This window comes from Coturnix japonica, chromosome 1, assembly GCF_054131305.1.
Source record: "Coturnix japonica strain WE chromosome 1, WE-NBRP24, whole genome shotgun sequence".
Classification (NCBI taxonomy): Eukaryota; Metazoa; Chordata; class Aves; order Galliformes; family Phasianidae; genus Coturnix; species Coturnix japonica.
The window spans coordinates 114782198-114798899 of record NC_140663.1 but is presented as its reverse complement, the minus strand read 5'-3'; the positions used below and the strand labels follow the sequence as shown (position 1 = coordinate 114798899).

The following is a 16702-nucleotide window of genomic DNA, read 5'->3' as shown; positions in this document are numbered from 1 at the left end:
GAACCAGTATTGCTTTTGAGCATAATCGCAACCTGCACAGTCCACATCAGTTAAAGACAAAAGGCAGTGTCCTCCTTCATCTAGTAATGAAGAGCTATGGAGAGGAAGAGATGTTTTGGCCCTTTTTTTTTTGTTGTTGTTGTTGATTAATGTAGCACTCTGAAATCTGTGCAAGTTCTATGACTGCTGCACATCAGTTGGAAACGTGAGAGTGCGCATGTAGCTGATTGGCAAAGACTGTGCTGTGCTGTTCACTGTCACTGCTTCAGTGTCACTGCACACCCAGGGACCTGTTTTGAAAACTCTGTGCAGAGAGCACTGCAGCTGTAACAGTGTCAAACAGAGGATGTGTTCTTGTGAATCAAACACTCACTGTATTTCCTTCGTGTTTTCTAGAGATGTACAGATAACCTTCTATGTATTGGGGAGAAAGGGTTTTTTCAAATAACCACATATTCCAATGGTGTGTCTCAAAGCAATAGGAAGGGTGCTAATTTGGATGAGAAATTTATTTTTTTATTTATTCTTCTATCACTGCAATGTTATTTTATTTTTTATGTTTCTTTTTTAATTGTTACCTTTGGAAAAAGGAGAGGAATAACTGGAGCAGAGGAGCTGGAAATGCAACTGGAAAGAAAACTGCAGTATTTTTTTTCTGAGAAACCCTTTGGAAAGGATACCTATTTCCTCCTGCTGTGCCAGCATAGATGCTGGCAGTGCTGCTCCTTCCCTGAGCATGGCTGCGTTGCAGTGCTTTGTGGTGTGGGCTGGTTGCGTGACTGCTTGCTTGCCTTGTAACCCTTGCTTTGGGTAGGTCCCATAAGGGCTTTAGCTGGACCAATTTCACTTTACAGAAAAAAAATTAAACAGTGTGGAATGTTTCATGTGCTGCAGTACCCAGACTAATATAGGTGTCTGTTTTGCAGTGTGGCATGGAGATATACCCATTCTTTTTCTTACTTCCAGCTACCAGAATGCATCAATCATGCATTGATTTTATTCTTAGATTATAACTTCGGGGGCAAGGATTATTTTTTCTCTTTCTTTTTTAGTCTGTGTTGTTCTAGATTTTAATAATTTATTATTTTTCTCATTAAGCTGCTGCCTGTATCTCAAAGGTATATGAGATAAAGGCAGCAGCATAATGCAGGTAGAACTAACTTATTAGTCATCAGTTCCTTCCTGTCTTTTGATAAATGTTGCAAACAACTGGATTGATTGGATACTTCTGAGCTTTTTATTGATAGCTCTCATTAGCAGTTTTTTACTCGTTTATAATTGTAAGGAGAAGAATAAATAATGAAGGTCAGCATAGGAGTCTTCATTTATCTTTAAAAAAGAAGAAAATTGTTCCCAAAAATGGCTGGAGAATTAGGCTTGAATTCTCAGATGAGGTCTAAAGGACCTGAAGGAGTGATACAGATATCCTGTCTTGCCAAATAAATACTTCTTATGTGGGTTAATAATGCAGACCTGATTTGGAAAGATTTTTCCTGTTATGGCTGTGGATGTTAGGCCCTGAACCTTACTTCCTGTAAAATGTTTACACTTTCATGTTCTCTGGATTCTAAAAATGGAGCAGCATCCACAGTTTCTTGTTCTCATGTAAATTCTCCCTTTCCCCACAGTGAAACCCAGAACTCAGCTGTTTCATTTGCTGGGCTGACATCCATGATTTTTCAGTTTCACCAGTAATTGCCTTTTCCCAGGTTGTGATGGTGCTTCCTTGGCGTAATGATGTTATTGCTTATTCTCACCAAAAAAAACCACCTGGTAAAGTCTATGCAGATTCCAGCAGAATTATGTAAAGAGGTAAAATGATATTAATAGCTGTGACTTCTCAGCACTTTATCGTAGGTTTTCTTGGAATGGAATGTTCGTTTACAATAGTACTTCAGGATGTGTTGAGTTCTCCTATCTCATATGTGCACCTCTGGCTTCTTAGTTAACTGGGCTTTGTAGCTGTGCCCATTCTGGTTTCCACAGAGTGAGGGAAGCGGAAAAACAAAATTCTCCTCACAACTTTGTAACTCTCTTTTAAGAATACAGGTTTACTACGTCTTCACAGTCGGGATTCATTTGCTCACCTACCTGAGTATTAATGCTTATCTTTAATTTACACTGTTGTGAAGTGAGCCTGTAAGCACAATGCTCAGGCCTCTCACTGGGAGGGAGTTGCTTCTGTCTTCTCCCTTCTATAGCATTTAGCCCCATTTCCAGAGTCAGCAGTGAGTGTTTGAAGGAAGGAGTCTAAAGTGCATGCAGAGGACCAAAAGTCAAAAGGATGCTGACAGCTCCAACACAGAACACGACTTTCCTTAACAAATACTCTCATACAAACAGATTTTCTTGCTAACATTACCAAGTAAATTCCATAGTAACGCTCATGGATTCACAGTGATATATGAAGCCTAACCAGACAGCAAATGGATTTTCTTTTATTTCAGACAGCAATTCAAGACTGAGAAACCCAGAGACAGAGCTCTCCTGTCTTTAAACTGATGGAAAGAAAACAACAAAGCACATATGGTTTTGTTTGCTTGTTTATTTTCTCTCTTTCAGTCATAGGCTTCTGAGATGCTCTTCATTTAGTGTGCCCGTGTGTTGCATTTTACTGTCTAGGTTTTGAGACTGGCAGCCCAGCCCCAACATGGTGTTGCTGCCTTGTTTTGAACTTACTATCCCCTGACAGTTTGGCTGCCCTTTCTGCCTCTGTGTGCTCCAGATATTGCTCTGATGAGGAGAGGAACAAGGGTGAGTGGGCCTCTCAGGCCCAGGAAAAGTGCTGGCAGAGGCAGCTATGGGGGCTTCTGTCATGGTAGCCAATGCCTTTTGAGAAGCCAGTGGCATAGATACACTTAAGTGCATGGTGTCTCTACTAGGCCAGAAACAGCTTTTTAATAGAGACAAATCTTTGGGTCTGAAGATCAGACATTCTTTAGAAAGTCTGGCCACCAGAACATGAGCTAAGTGGATATGTTATTCCTCTTGTCTGTCTTGATGGCAAAGTACTGTCTGGCTTCCATCATTTGCTTTGGTGGAAGCTACTCTGTCCTGCTGAAAGCAGTCTGAGGTTAAAGGTTATTTATTAAAGTTTTTTGGTCCCAAGGGCATATCCACATGAGCGATGTGCCATTAAATGCAGGTTAAGATGGCTTTTTTTGGCTTGTATGGCTGTGGTTTGAGAGGATTAGGCAAAACTGTACTGTGTGCTATGTGCAAGAAGGTTGATTTAGAAAGATGGCTCAGATATCCTTCAAGTAAAAAGCAGCCACTGAAGCTGTAATGTGCTACAATACACTTTTTGTTTGTTACATCTGTTCGGCCAAAGCTGACCAGGAAACAAAACTGTATTTATTTTTTTTCTGATGCATGAAGTTTTAGACTAAGGGCGTGTGAGGAGGTTACCATGGGCTAACAAGTTATTTCTTATCTAGGGAAGAGCACTCAGTTTGTGCTACTTCTTACACATTTAGAATGTCTGTGTAGATACAGCTTTCTGTTCCTACAGCCAGGCTGTTGCAGGATGTCTGCAGAACCACAGTAAGCTGTGCCGTGCTGTCCTGGGATCAAACTTATGGAGGCACACAGGAGTTGGTGATAACAAGTGCACTAAAGGTGAAGAGCGCACAATGTCTTAGTTGTGACAGTGAGCAGAGTAAAATATTGTCTTGTGGATCTTCTGAGGGTATCTACCTGTTTTTCTGATTGTGGGATAAATTGAGACTGTCTGCAGTTTGGAAGCTGTTCTTGTAAACTAAACAAATTTGACCTGGATGCAGCAGTACACCAAAAACACAGAACTCAGTGATGTTGTCGCTAGGAATCAGTTTTTGTACTAAGATTCACAGACCTGAGTTCAGACCTCAGATTCACCAGTGAAAGTCTGGAGTAGCTTAAGCTATAATTTGTTTGATTCTCTCCAGACATACTTCGTGGCAACTGAGTTTAGATTCAGCCAGTACAGCCCAGACTAAATTGTTCACCTGTTCATTCACCTATGCACTCGTTCATCTACTCACCCACTGACACAGATCTCCTATAAAGCTGAAAGACAAGCACGCGTTTTAGGAAAACATGGAATTGTTGAAATTCACAACTTTGAACAGCCGTGACAAATAAGCAGCCATATCCATAACCAGCCCTCTCAGTTATCTGCTATCCTTTCTTCATGTGGTTTCCTAATTTTATTTTATTTTTTTTTCTAATCATTCTTCACTTATCATTCATAGTATGAGTTCACTTCTTGGCTTTTCTTTCCATTATTGTCTTGGATATTTTAATACAGACCTGTCCTTTGTTTGTTTCCCTGCTGTAGATGTTTAGTGCTTTTTTTCAATGTGTGTTTTCCCATTTTATCATCTGGAAATATTATTAAAGATATTATATATCTTTTCTCTCTCCAAAGTCATGGTGCATCTGTTGACCTCAGGGCGTATTGCCGGGGCCATCTGGTTTTCAAGGGAAGTGGGGGTCGGGAGGGAGTGGGGAAGGATTTAAGGCAGAAGGAGATATTAGGTTACATATTTATTATTTGATTAAGGTTTTATTTTGTCAAAGGATAAGACTGATCAGTACTTTGTTACAGTGTTTGACTTTCTCATAGTCTCTGTTTGTTTTTTTTTCTCCTTGTTTTGTTTTGAAGTTGTGCTGGGCCCAGGAAGCTGTGTGGGTGTGTGTCAGGGTGTATCAGCATCAACAAGACAGTGTGGCCCCAAACTGCTTTGAAGTGTTGACCAATGCTGCTGCTGTAGCTGTGTCTGCTAGCACCGTGATTATGTTAACATTGCTAAGAAGCTTGTTCCTAGACTGTGTTCACCTTTCAGCTAAGGAAAATTTTAGTTGCCAGTGAGGAATTAGCAGGTCAAGATACCAGCCTCATTTGAGCCTAGAAAAATCTAGAACACATTTGCATTCTGGAAAAAATCTTTTTCCTTAGTTTTCCAATAAAGAACCTGATAGTCCATGCCCATGTGCAGCTTCCTCCTGTAGATGATCCTTAGCAACACACGCACAGGAGATAGCATAGAATCTGACATGCTACTGAGAGCTGGAGGCAGAAGAGCTGGAGGCAGAAGAGCTGGAGGGGGCTGGAAATTCAGCATAGGAAGTTCCGCACGAATGTGTGTTAAAGAACTTCTTTACAGTGAGGGTGACGGAGCACTGGAACAGGCTGCCCAGGGAGGTGGTGGAGTCTCCTTCTCTGGAGATATTCAAGACCCGCCTGGACGCCTACCTGTGTGACGTGGTGTAGGGAGCCTGCTTTGGCAGGGGGTTTGGACTCAATGATCTCTAGAGGTCCCTTCCAACCCCTACAATTCTGTGATTCTGTGGGGCGGAAGGAGGTGAAAAGAGAGCTATCCACTGTTACTGATCCCAGGTTTTCAAAATGGCCAACATGGAAGCTGTTCTGTGGCTTTGATGCATACTTCAGCATTAATTAAAACCTTCAAGACCTTTCAGTCTTGCTCCTGGGCTTTCTCTCCATTTTTTGTTAGATAAGCTGTAAATAAAAGAGTGAAGCAAGAGAGTTTTTCAAGTGTTTCTCTGATGTTTTCCTTGAAACCGAATAAAATCAGGAGAAAGATTTACCTAAATGAAGCTCTTGGACTGTCAGCCTTCTTACTTTTTGTTTGGTTTTGTAAGGGGAGGAGGGGATAACTAACCCTGACAAGCAAAAGTTAGCAGACTGTTGTCTTTGCCCCAGGATTTCCAATGTCTGTGATCAAAAGCGTATCTTACAAAGCCAGGCATGGTTTCACAGAAATTCCACTGAGGGGTCATAGCTGCTTGAGTTAGAAAGCTTCCAAGACTACGTAGCTTTTCTAAGGAAAACATGTTAAAACATAAAACATCTGTCAGAAGAGTTCTTTGTTTGGGAAGCTTCTTGAAGTGAACCTTGGAATTTCCTTCCTTGGTGATGGTGGTTCTGTGCGGTAAACACACAGAAAAACCAGTGGTTCTGTCACCTGGGTTCAGCAGACGAGGCGTGTGCAGAGGTGTTAAAGAGAGGAGGCGAGGCTTTCAGAGCTTTTCAGTGTGCCGTGAAACATCGTCTCAATATACTCTGAGGTAATGACAGGTTTTGCTTTTTTTTTTTTTTCCACAGCGTACATTAAAACCAGACACAATAAGAACGTGTACAAGCAAGGAAGCACAGTGTGTTCAAGGGAGCATGCAGTAAAAAAAGTTCAATGCTTTTAAATGTTGATTTTCCAAGCTGAAATGCTGTGGCTTAATTTGTTCGTCTCCTTTTGTCCCATAGATCAGATCCTCGTGTTCTGTGTATTTGAATGTGTTGAACTCCTGTGTACTATTAGTTTTTTCATGTAAATATGCTTTCAGAATTGTAAATGAGGTTCTCTTCTGGCTCAGGCTTCAGCTGCATCATTAGCAAAATTCCAGGAGTTGAGCCAAACCTTATCCTGGCCGCCTCTGTAATGTTAATAGAGTCACAACAGGTGAGGTGGCAAAAGAATTTTGCAATGAAAATCTTGATTTTTTTGGTTAGCTATAACAGGGAAAGCCTGTTTGACTTCTAAGTCCGGAATGGATTTGCAGAATGTGAATCTGGAATAACCCTAGTTAAACTGATCAGTTTTAGTGTTTTCCTTGGGTCCCTTAACATTATGCATTCTCCCCATTCTTTTTTGAAGATATATGTGAAAGAATAACAGGGCTTAAAGTTCTCTTAAATTTAAAAAGTGACGTTGATTCTCAGTAGAGTAGTATGAACTTTGTTCATAGAAAATAGGTAATCTGTTTTGAAGATCTAAAGAAGGAAGTGAAGGACTTCAGTGAAGTAACTCAAGGAAACACGTAGGAAACAGATTCCAAGTGTGGTAGCCAGCATGAAAAGTAACATGACGATTACAGTTTGAAAATGTAATAAGTAGTTAAGTAAACTAATATACGAGTAAGGTAAAGGAGGTTGGAGAAAGACTATGAAGGGTCTTGAAATGCCTCATCCCTGGAGACACACACAGTCAAGCAGAACGGGTCTTTGAGCACCTGCTCTAGCCATAGGTGTTCGTGTTCATTGCAGGGGAGTTGGACTACGTGACCTTTAAGCATCCCTCCCAGCTCAAGCCGTTCTGTGATTCTACAAAATGGTAAAAACTGCCTGAATTTGAGGTGTAATTTTGTGATAAGTTAGTTAGAAGTGTTGCACACAAACATTTTAATCTAATAAGAGTTGCATGCATCTAATATATTTAAAAATAAAAAAACAAACACCAAACAACAAAAAACCAACAACACTGTTTATATAACCCTGAGATGGCCATCTAGTAAAATCATAGTATCATAATCTTGTGTGGGTTGGAAGGGACCTTAGAGATCATCGAGTCCAACCCCCGGGATTCGAGCCTCTGTGTAGCAGAGCGGCACTTCTACCACTTGTGCCACAGGGGGATTTGAACCCGGGCCCAAGTGTTGCAAAGCGGCACTTCTACCACTGTGCCACTGGGGCACACAGATATATGGGCTAAAGAGAATACCATCAATTGTAGCATGACAAATAAGATGTTTGACAGTTCTGACAAAACTATGCAAGAACGGTTGCAGAGCAAAGGGGAAAAGGGTTTGAACTGAGTGTTCAGAGTGGTTTTGGAGTTCACAGCCAAAAGTCCTGGTCACATCAGAAAAGGCAGATCTGGAGCACAGAGTATCCATGCACGAGTGGTAATTAAAATCAGTTTTGAAAGAGATTCCCTCATGAGCGAAAGAGAAAGGCGTTGAGGACAGAATGCTGTGGAATCCCCAGAAGTAGTATAAAATACAATTAACAGTGATAAGGAATGCTTAAAGTGAAACTCATTCATAAACTCAAGCATTTATTTAAGAAGAAATTCAAAAAATGAGCAGTTTATTTTTCAACTTATTTATATGCATATGATGGTATTTATTTCCATTTTAGCTTTTGGCAGTAGGATCAGATTTCAAAAGTAGGGGAAAATCTAAGAATTTGAATTTCAAGAAACTCTAGAAGCTGGGGGAAGAAAACCCATCTTCTGACACACATTTTAGTTCTGTAATTTATGCTGATTGCAAGGGAAAAATGTTGTTTTACCTTCTATTGAGTTAAATAATGCACTGAATTGAATTAAAACTCCATTAAACAGGAAGGGATATTGAATAAACCAGTGTATTTACGTGAGAAGTTCCATTAAACCCTAGAGAATAACAGTGAGTAAAATAAACTGTATAATCTTGTATCCAAATGAATAAAAGGAGCGAGGAAGCAGAATCATTTTGATTTTCAGGGTGATACTGTCTTAAACTGTTGTGTTTTTTTCTTTGAAGTGCACATACGAGCACATGCTTTTCCATATGTACATGAGAAAGAAAAGTAGGAGATGGTAATACCTAGTTTTTTGGCTGTGTCCCTGTTACTCATTAGCACAGGGTCTTTTGAGTGGGATCACCTAACTTCTCAGATTCCAGACACATCAAGTAACAGAGTAATGTCTTCCTTCTTCATCATGAAAAGAACCAAGTAATCCCAGCACATCGCCTCTCCTGGTCAGCCTAACTGAGGTGCATGGGGCTCCAGAAGTAGCAGGCTCCTGACTTAGAGAGGAACTTCACTGGAACACAGATGTTTATGTCAAAAAGACATCAGTCCAGCTATTAGCATCGGTTGTACCACTGACCTGAATGATGGGCTCCTTAGTGTTCCTTAAATACTGTGAGAACTGAGGTTGTACTCATTTTATCCGTATCTTTAATCAGCAGTGCCTTCTGGGTGAGGATTTTCTTCATCATATTTGGTATTTCGTGTTAAAATCTTTCAGAAATGAAAGTAACCTGTAATAAGGTACTTGCTAAGACAGGAAAACTGAGGTAAGTTTAAGGCAGAGAAAGCACCAAAGTAAGAATATGGGTTTGCTGTCAAAAGATCCCTCGGCAAACAGCGCTGGAAGGGTTTTGAGTAAGGGCAGAATAGTCTTGGGCGGAGCCGAGTGGCTAAAGGCGTGTTTATAAGCAATTTCTGAAATGCTGCAAGTGTAGCTCACATTATAAATAACCATATGTTTGTTAAATAACTGAAGAAGGGAAGTCTGGGAAAAGTTTGTCCAGACATTTATAACTTCTTTTAAAGGGCAGTTGATTTTTTCCATATGATTTCCAGGCTAAAAAAACTTATTTTCATCTCTTGAGACTGCACACTGTTACTGAGAGCTGCACTAAAAAAAAAAAAAAGAGCAAAGTTATCATCCAACCCTAAATGCAAAACATGAGAACATTTGGGATTTAGGCAGACGATTGGTTGGTTACGTAGCTTTTATTTTACAGCAGAGTTCTATAACAAATCTTCCTTGAAAACTTGAGTATTTTTTTCCTCCCCCCAAAGTCCAAGGGGGTGGTTGTATGTGTGAACGGAGAAAGAAGAGCTTGCACTGTCTGCCAAGCTGAAGATGACTATATGCAATACGTTGCATAATGTTCAACACACATTGTACAATTCATCCTCATCATAAGGAACATAGTTTCTTTGTTTTGCATTTTGTACTCAACTGCAATATAGATGTATCCCAGAAATGGTAATAAGTTTTATGCAAGGAGTATACAGTAAAAGTGTCTTTTTTTTTTTTAAGTCAGAGCAAGAGTAGTTGAAAAAAACTGAAATGGATACAGATTACCCTCAGACACTATTGTAAATGTCAAGTAGAGTTTGACAGCTGGTAAGTTAGAGACATAATTATATATATATATATCCATACATGTACAGACTGCCTTTTAGCACGCAAAATTGGCATGCATCAAAATAAGAAGGTGAGTGACATATGGAGATTAAGGCAGCTGAGATCTGGCAGAAACTGCAGGCAAGCAAGTCAGCCTTTGAGACAAAGACAGCAGTAGTGGTGGTACTGCTGGCATGTGTTTGTTGTTTTGTGGCACAGCAATCTACACTAATTAAAGGAAGGTGTGTCCTGTGTAGGACCCTACCCAAGTCAGTGCCCCTGTAATAGTGATGAAAGGTAATGGGGAGCTGGCTTCCTTAGATATAGAAAAAGCTGAGGTACTCAGTGCGTGCTTTGCCTCAGTCTTCATCACTGGTCAGGCTTCTCGTGTCTGCCAGAACCCTGAGCCTCTAGGTGAGGGTTTGGGGAGTGGTTTCTGTCCCACTGTAATGGTGGAACAATTCTGAGCACTCCTCATAAAACTGAAGTGTATAAGTCCGTGGGACTGGTTAATATCCATCCTAGGGTTCTGAAAGAGATGGCTGATGGGGTTGCTGAGACGCTCTCCATCATATTTGGAAAATCATGGCTGTCTGGTGAAGTCCCCAGAGACTGGAAAAAGGGAAATATTACTCCCATTTTTAAGAAAGGGAGAAAGGAAGATACGGGGAACTACAGGTCAGTGAGCGTCACCACTGTGTCTGGGAAGGTCATGGAGCAGATCCTAGAAGCTGTGCTGAGGCACATACGAGATAAAGAGGAGATTCAAGACAGCAAGCATGGCTTCACTAAGGGCAGATCTTGCCTGACCAATCTGGTGGCCTTCTATGATGGAGTGACAGCTTTGGTGGACAGGGGAAGTTTTTCATGCAGCAGGTGGTGATGCACTGGAGCAGGTTGCCTAGGGAGGTTGTGGATGCCCCATCCCTGGAGGCATTCAGGGCCAGGCTGGATGTGGCTCTGGGCAGCCTGGTCTGGTGGTTGTCAGCCCTGCATATGGTGAGGGAGTTGAAACGAGATTATCATTGTGGTCCTTTTCAACCCAGGACATTCTATGATTCTAATACAGAAGAGAGAAAAGCATCAAAGGATGGCTGCCTAGAGGAGAGGCAATGTTGATCCCTTAATGAACTAGTCTGGGTGACTCAGGTTTTGAGAGAAAGAAGCAATACTGTCTGCATACTGAGCTGGATTGTTAGAAACTGGTGGATTGGGTTAATAAAGGTATCTAGGGACAATCCACTTTTAAGCCAAAAGCAATATTTCTGACAAACATTTTTTAAAAATTACTTTGTATTTAGATACTCCTCAAGCGTTTATAGGAAATGAAGCTTTGAAGATGGAACGTTTGTGCCCTTTGTATATTATTTCCATGTATATTTCTTTTTGGCTTTGCTTTAGGTTACAAATACTTGGCTGTGACCCTACAGAAGGAGAGATTAGTTTGGTAATGTAAATTGTTTAAAGAACCGTGTGTTGCTTTTCATTTATTTACTCATCTTTTGCCTCTTTCTTGGATTTCTCTGGATGTCAGCATTACGGTTGTATTCAACCACTTCAGTTTTTTCAGATGTATTTGTTAAATCGGCGTTCTTTGAGTCAGCAGTATCGCCCAACACTCTCCAGCCTATTGCATGAGGAGATTCTGCTGAATCACAAGTCAATACATACCTCTTAAAAAGAAAAATAATATTTGAATCTGAGCTAGAAATGAAACAGATTTCCTTTACACGTAAAATGGAAAATCATGAGTTGTCATTAAGTCCTGACTTTATTATTTTGATTGATCTGATTAAAATTTTATCCAGACAGTATTTGCTGCTAGTGTTTTAGAGAAACATGTACTCATATGTGGGAAAACTCTGGCTAAATACCTTTCCAAGACAGGAAACCCACAGCTGGGAACCGTAGCCTTTCCAGCAGGTGAAGGGCTTTTCTTCATTTCAGCCTACCAGTCTAGTGAATGGCTTTGAGATGAGAAACTGCTTGGAAGATTGATAGGCAGGAATGATCCTTCTTTCTCCCAAGTAGAAAGTCAGTTAGAAAACCAAGGAGAGGCCACAGTATATTGGTTTTAAAATCCAGGAGGACATGGGGACCAGAAATACTTAGTTTGTTTGACTAATTGTACTGATTTCTCTAGTATGTATTGAATTATTGAACTGGTTCATATTGAAGGATTTTAATTGATTGTTATTTGTGTTTTATATAAAGACTCGGTTGGTGAAGTGTTGTTTCTAAATTGTTTCCTTCTTACAAGTTTGTTTTTTTGTTTTTGTTTTTAATTTTTATCTTGAAGTTTAATTTGTGTTTTAAAGTCTTAGAACCATAGAATCACCAGTGCTGGAAAAGACCCATTCCAAATGTTCACTTAGAATAGCTCCCACTAAATCACGTACCTTAATGTCTAAACGTTCCTTGAACACCTCCAGGGTCATCAACTCCACCACCTCTCTGGGCAGCCCATTCCACTGCCTGACCACTACTTTTGGAAAAGTAGTACTTCCTGACATTTAGCCTGAATCTTCCCTGGCACAACTTGAGGCTATTCACTCTATTCCTATAACTAGTTACACAGGAAAAGAGGCCAACCAGCTTCCCTTCAGGCAGTTATAGAGAGCAGTGAGGTTTCCCCCGAGCCTCCTCCAGCTCCCTCAGACACTCCTCATAAGGCCTGTGCTTCAGACCCTCACCAGCTTCATTGCCCTTCTCTGAATATGCTCCAGGGCCTCCATGTCTTTCTTGTAGTGAGGGGCCCAAAATTGGACACAGTAATTGAGGTGTGGCCTCACCAGTGCTGGGTATGGAGGGACGATTACTTCCCTGCTCCTGCTAGCAACACTATTTCTGATAAGAATAACAGTATGTAAAAGAGTTTTTCTTTACTTCAGAGTCAAATAGCGAGCACAACTAGAAAAGCCCGGGTTTATCTGAAGTAATTGTATTGTTCTTCCTGCAATCTTTAAGCATGAGCGTAGACTATATGCTATATAACAGTTTTTTTCTAGAGAACTTAAAGTAAGTTTTTCACATAACTTGCAGTATATCTTGTTGAGACAAAAATAATGAAGTCTGTTATAAATCAGATGCTGAACATACGTGTCTGTTCCCATTACTTAAAGGACTGGGGAGAAACTGTTCCCTTGCAAACTTGAATTTTAGTTAAATTCAAGGTGTAATGTCAAGACCTCCATGTTGATTCTATCCTGGTGTTGTTATCACTGTTCATTTTTACATTTATTTACTCATCTGACATTGCTACTGTTTGACTTGCCTGCTCATTTCTTGGCCTGGTTTTAACTGTTTCTATATTTGGTACAGAAGAGCTACATCAGAAAGGAAACGATGTTGAGGAGGCTTGGCAACTAAGTCTCCTTTCCTCTTTGTAGATCTGAGAATAAGCACAGTGACAGGGTAGCATGAGGAAAATTTATACTCCTTCAGGAGAATCTTGGTTGGGATTCTCAGCCTGGGATTGCTCTTAGTAAAACCCTGTTGATTCACTGCAGGGCATGAAAACAGCAACAAAAAACCATAACGCATTGAGAGATTCTGGAAATCTTTATCAGATTCTTGGAATTGCCTATCTTCCTAAATAAGCTGCATTGGGCAGTGTTGAGATTGTGTTTATTAAATATAGTATTTTGTCTTTCCTTGTAATCACATGCAGAGATTCAGAAATGGTTTAATGCAGTCGAATTTTCCCTATAAACTGAATACTTAAAGTATTTTCTTAACTGAAAATTTTCTGTGATTCTGAAAACTGCAAAGAGGGAGCGGAATTTAGGAGGAATGGAATGAGATCTGTCTGTTGGTTGCCATTATAGTCTACAAATCTCTGAGGTTAATTTGAATTCTACCATGCATCGTTATGCACTGTGTGTTCTCAAATGTGTGTGCACATTTGGTAGGACATGTAAAATAGAAGAAAAATAAGACTTCCATTCTGAAGTCTTTTCCCTCTTGTCTTATCTATCCTGCTATCTGCAACAGTTGTATAAACCTAGCTCTCTTCTATGTGAACAGCCATACTCAGTCTAGTACTGTCAGAAGTACTAAAGAGTATTTAATTATTCAATTAGAATAAACTAGAAGGTGGTGCAACAGCAGCAGCTGTAACATAAGACATTGTTACTTAAGTTCCAAAATACAAGTATTGCTAATAGTAATTCATTATTTCTGTCCCCCTGGTTAGAAGGAAAGTCATAAAATTCCGAGCACTAAACATTTGGAGAACGTAAGTGAGCAATGAGCTTGTCTTCAGGATCTCCTTATGCTTTGTGTATGTTCTGAGATGTGATGGCAGTTGATCACTGTTGTATGAGAAGAATGGCAAGTTACCAGATATACACAATTCCTACAGTGAGGTTTTCAGTCGGGGAGAATTGTGTAATAGCATTTCTGTGGTTTATTTCCAGACAGATCTGTCATGTCTGCAGGTTGTATTCTGCATGTGTATGTGCAAATGCAATGCTTGTTTGATTCCTGTAAAAATCTCCAATTCACTTGCATATTTTTCCTGTGCAAATTAATTGTACAAGTATTCTAGTGTTTGCGTGGCTTTGCATTTGGGCTGTGTCGCAAGCTCAAAAGAAGGAATTGAATGCTAGAATGCTTTTTAAAACTTCAGACAATACATATGGAAATGAAGGACAGGATTATACTCAACAAATACTGTTAAGATAGTTAAAACCAGACTTAGGTGTTTTGTCTCACGAGATGAAAATGTTATCTGCAGTAACTCTGCAGAAGAAATTCTTTCTATGGTTGTAAATTGCAAACAGTGTGCATTAATGTTCAGCGAAAAGATGTCTTGGTGTTTCTTGATTCTGGAACCATCAGCTGGTCCCAGAGCTGTAGACTACTGGAGTCTGGGAGAGTACCACACCCTGACTGCTTTGTTCTTACGTTCTTCATTAGAAGTTTATTTTTGCCACTGTTAAAGAAGATACTGGCTGAAATGGTTTGCAGGTGTTTGATTTGATGTTGTTAGTCTGTTTTTTGTGGTCTTCTAGTTTCACATGTGAGTTTTTAAAAAAAAAAATGAAATCATAGTATGGAGAACTGTGCTTTGTGGATAGTATTTACATTAAAAGGTTAAAATTCTGGAAAAGAGTGGTGCTGTTGACACAGCAGAAAGAAGGAACAAGATCCGGAGGGATTTGGAGAGGCTCAAAAAGTGGGCACATGAGAACTTAATGAGGTTTAACAAGGCCAATCATGAGGTGTTAGACTTGGGTCAAAGGGGTTGCCAATAAGAGTCCCCAGTAAGACTAAGAGAAGAACTCGCTGAGAGCAGCCCTGTGGAGATCTTGTGTGTTTTGATGGATAAAAAGCTGTCCATGAGCCAGCAGTGTACAACTGAAGCCTGTAATGCTGACAGTATCCTGGGCTGTATCAAAAGAGGGGTAGTAGCAGGGAGAGAGGGAATTATACCCCTGTACTCTGCCCTTGTGAGGCTCCATCTGCAGCATTATGTCCAAGCCTGGGGCCCCCAGTACAGGAGGCATATGGAGCTGTTAGACTGGGTCAAGAGCAGGACCACAAAAATGATAGAGGGCTGGGGCACCTCTCTTATCAAGAGAGGTTGTGAGATTTGAGCTTGTTTACTCTGAAGAAGGCCCTGGGGATACCTCATTGCAGCCTTCCAGTGCCTGAGGGGAGCTTATAGGCAGGAAGGGGACTGACTTCTTACATGGTCTGATAGTGACAGACAATGGGGAATGTCTAAAAGAGGGGAGATTTAGGTTAGATGTTAAGGAGAAATTTTCACTATGAGGGCAGTGAAGCACTGGAACAGGCTACCCAGAGAAGCTGTGGTGCTTCATCCCTGGAGGCACTCAAGGCCAGGTTGGATGGGGCCCAGGGCAGCCTGACCTAGCGGTTGGCACCCCTTGCCTATAGCAGGGAGTTCAATCTGGAGGATCCTTGAGGTCCCTAAGTCAGTCTATGATTACTTTACACAAATTGGTACACAAATGTGCTTTTTAATTGTGAGACTAAGTTACGTTTTCTGTGGACTGAACTGTAAAAAATATTTTTTTTTAGAATATGGTTTCTTAAGTCAGGAAATACCAAACAAGAAAATCACTAATTTTTTGTTTTCTTGTTAGTGTGTTTCCATTCAACATTAGGAGCAATAACAGACCATAGCAGAGCTGTGTTTCTGTCCTTAGAATCCAAGTGCATACATTTAATGCTGCTTGTTTTCACTTATGGGAACAGAAAACTTCAGTCTGCTGATGTTTAAATGATTGGCATAATTAACGCAAGTCCATTTTCAGACTTCAGCTGTAGATATTCTTGCTTGGAGGGAGCGGTGTAGAAAAGACAGGAACAGAATATTCAGTAGCTGGTTTTGAGATTACTGTTTTTATCTTTTTTTTTTTTTTTTTTTTTAACACCCCAAAACAGGCAAATCTTCCTGTACAGCTTTATTCTACATGTTTATGCAGCCTGTATAGTGTCTGTAAAATCCTAGTGTATGCATGTTTTGAGGGGAGAAAGAAAGGGGGGAAAAAAAGATGGGTTTCCTGTTAAACTTTCAAAAGGTTGTGCTACGTGTTAAACAAAAAACAGATCGTGGTCATTTCTGTTCTTCAAACTCAGCTTGCTCCTGCAGTAATAGGTGGTGAAACCTTCCCAAATAGCCATATAAGGCCATTTTTGTGCATCAAGGCTCATCAGAGCAGAGTGAGGAAAGAATGAACAAAAATAAATTGCAAAATAGTTCATTGCCTCATCTTTCGAACTAAGAGGAGATCTTCAGATATTTTATTGTTGGTCATATTCATTTTTCCTGTTGCGTTTTCAGGTGTCTAGATGGAAGGCAGCTGTCTGTACCAGGGTTAAACAAATTGTAACACTCCTCTGGGTGTTTTGACCTACCATTGATGGCCTGAGACATTTCTATGTAAAACTTGTTGTGTTACATGGCTGCTTTTTTCACCCTGTAAATATGATCTCGTACGTCACAGCTCCAGGCCTGCTGCACACATGCAAGAGGTGATGGGGTG

General features: G+C 40.4%; 1 protein-coding gene across 9 annotated transcripts in view; it reads left to right on the top strand.

Annotated features, from left to right (window-relative positions):
• The window catches only part of TBL1X (transducin beta like 1 X-linked), a 190131-nt gene that overhangs the window by 70731 nt on the left and 102698 nt on the right, over positions 1 to 16702 (top strand). The window contains exon 3 of one of the 9 annotated variants that reach the window (XM_085532147.1): positions 11088 to 11133. The exons of the other annotated variants lie outside the window; for them this stretch is intronic. The gene's annotated coding sequence lies outside the window, so the exon portion shown is untranslated. The remainder of the gene's footprint in view (positions 1 to 11087; positions 11134 to 16702) is intronic. 9 annotated transcript variants of the gene reach the window in all.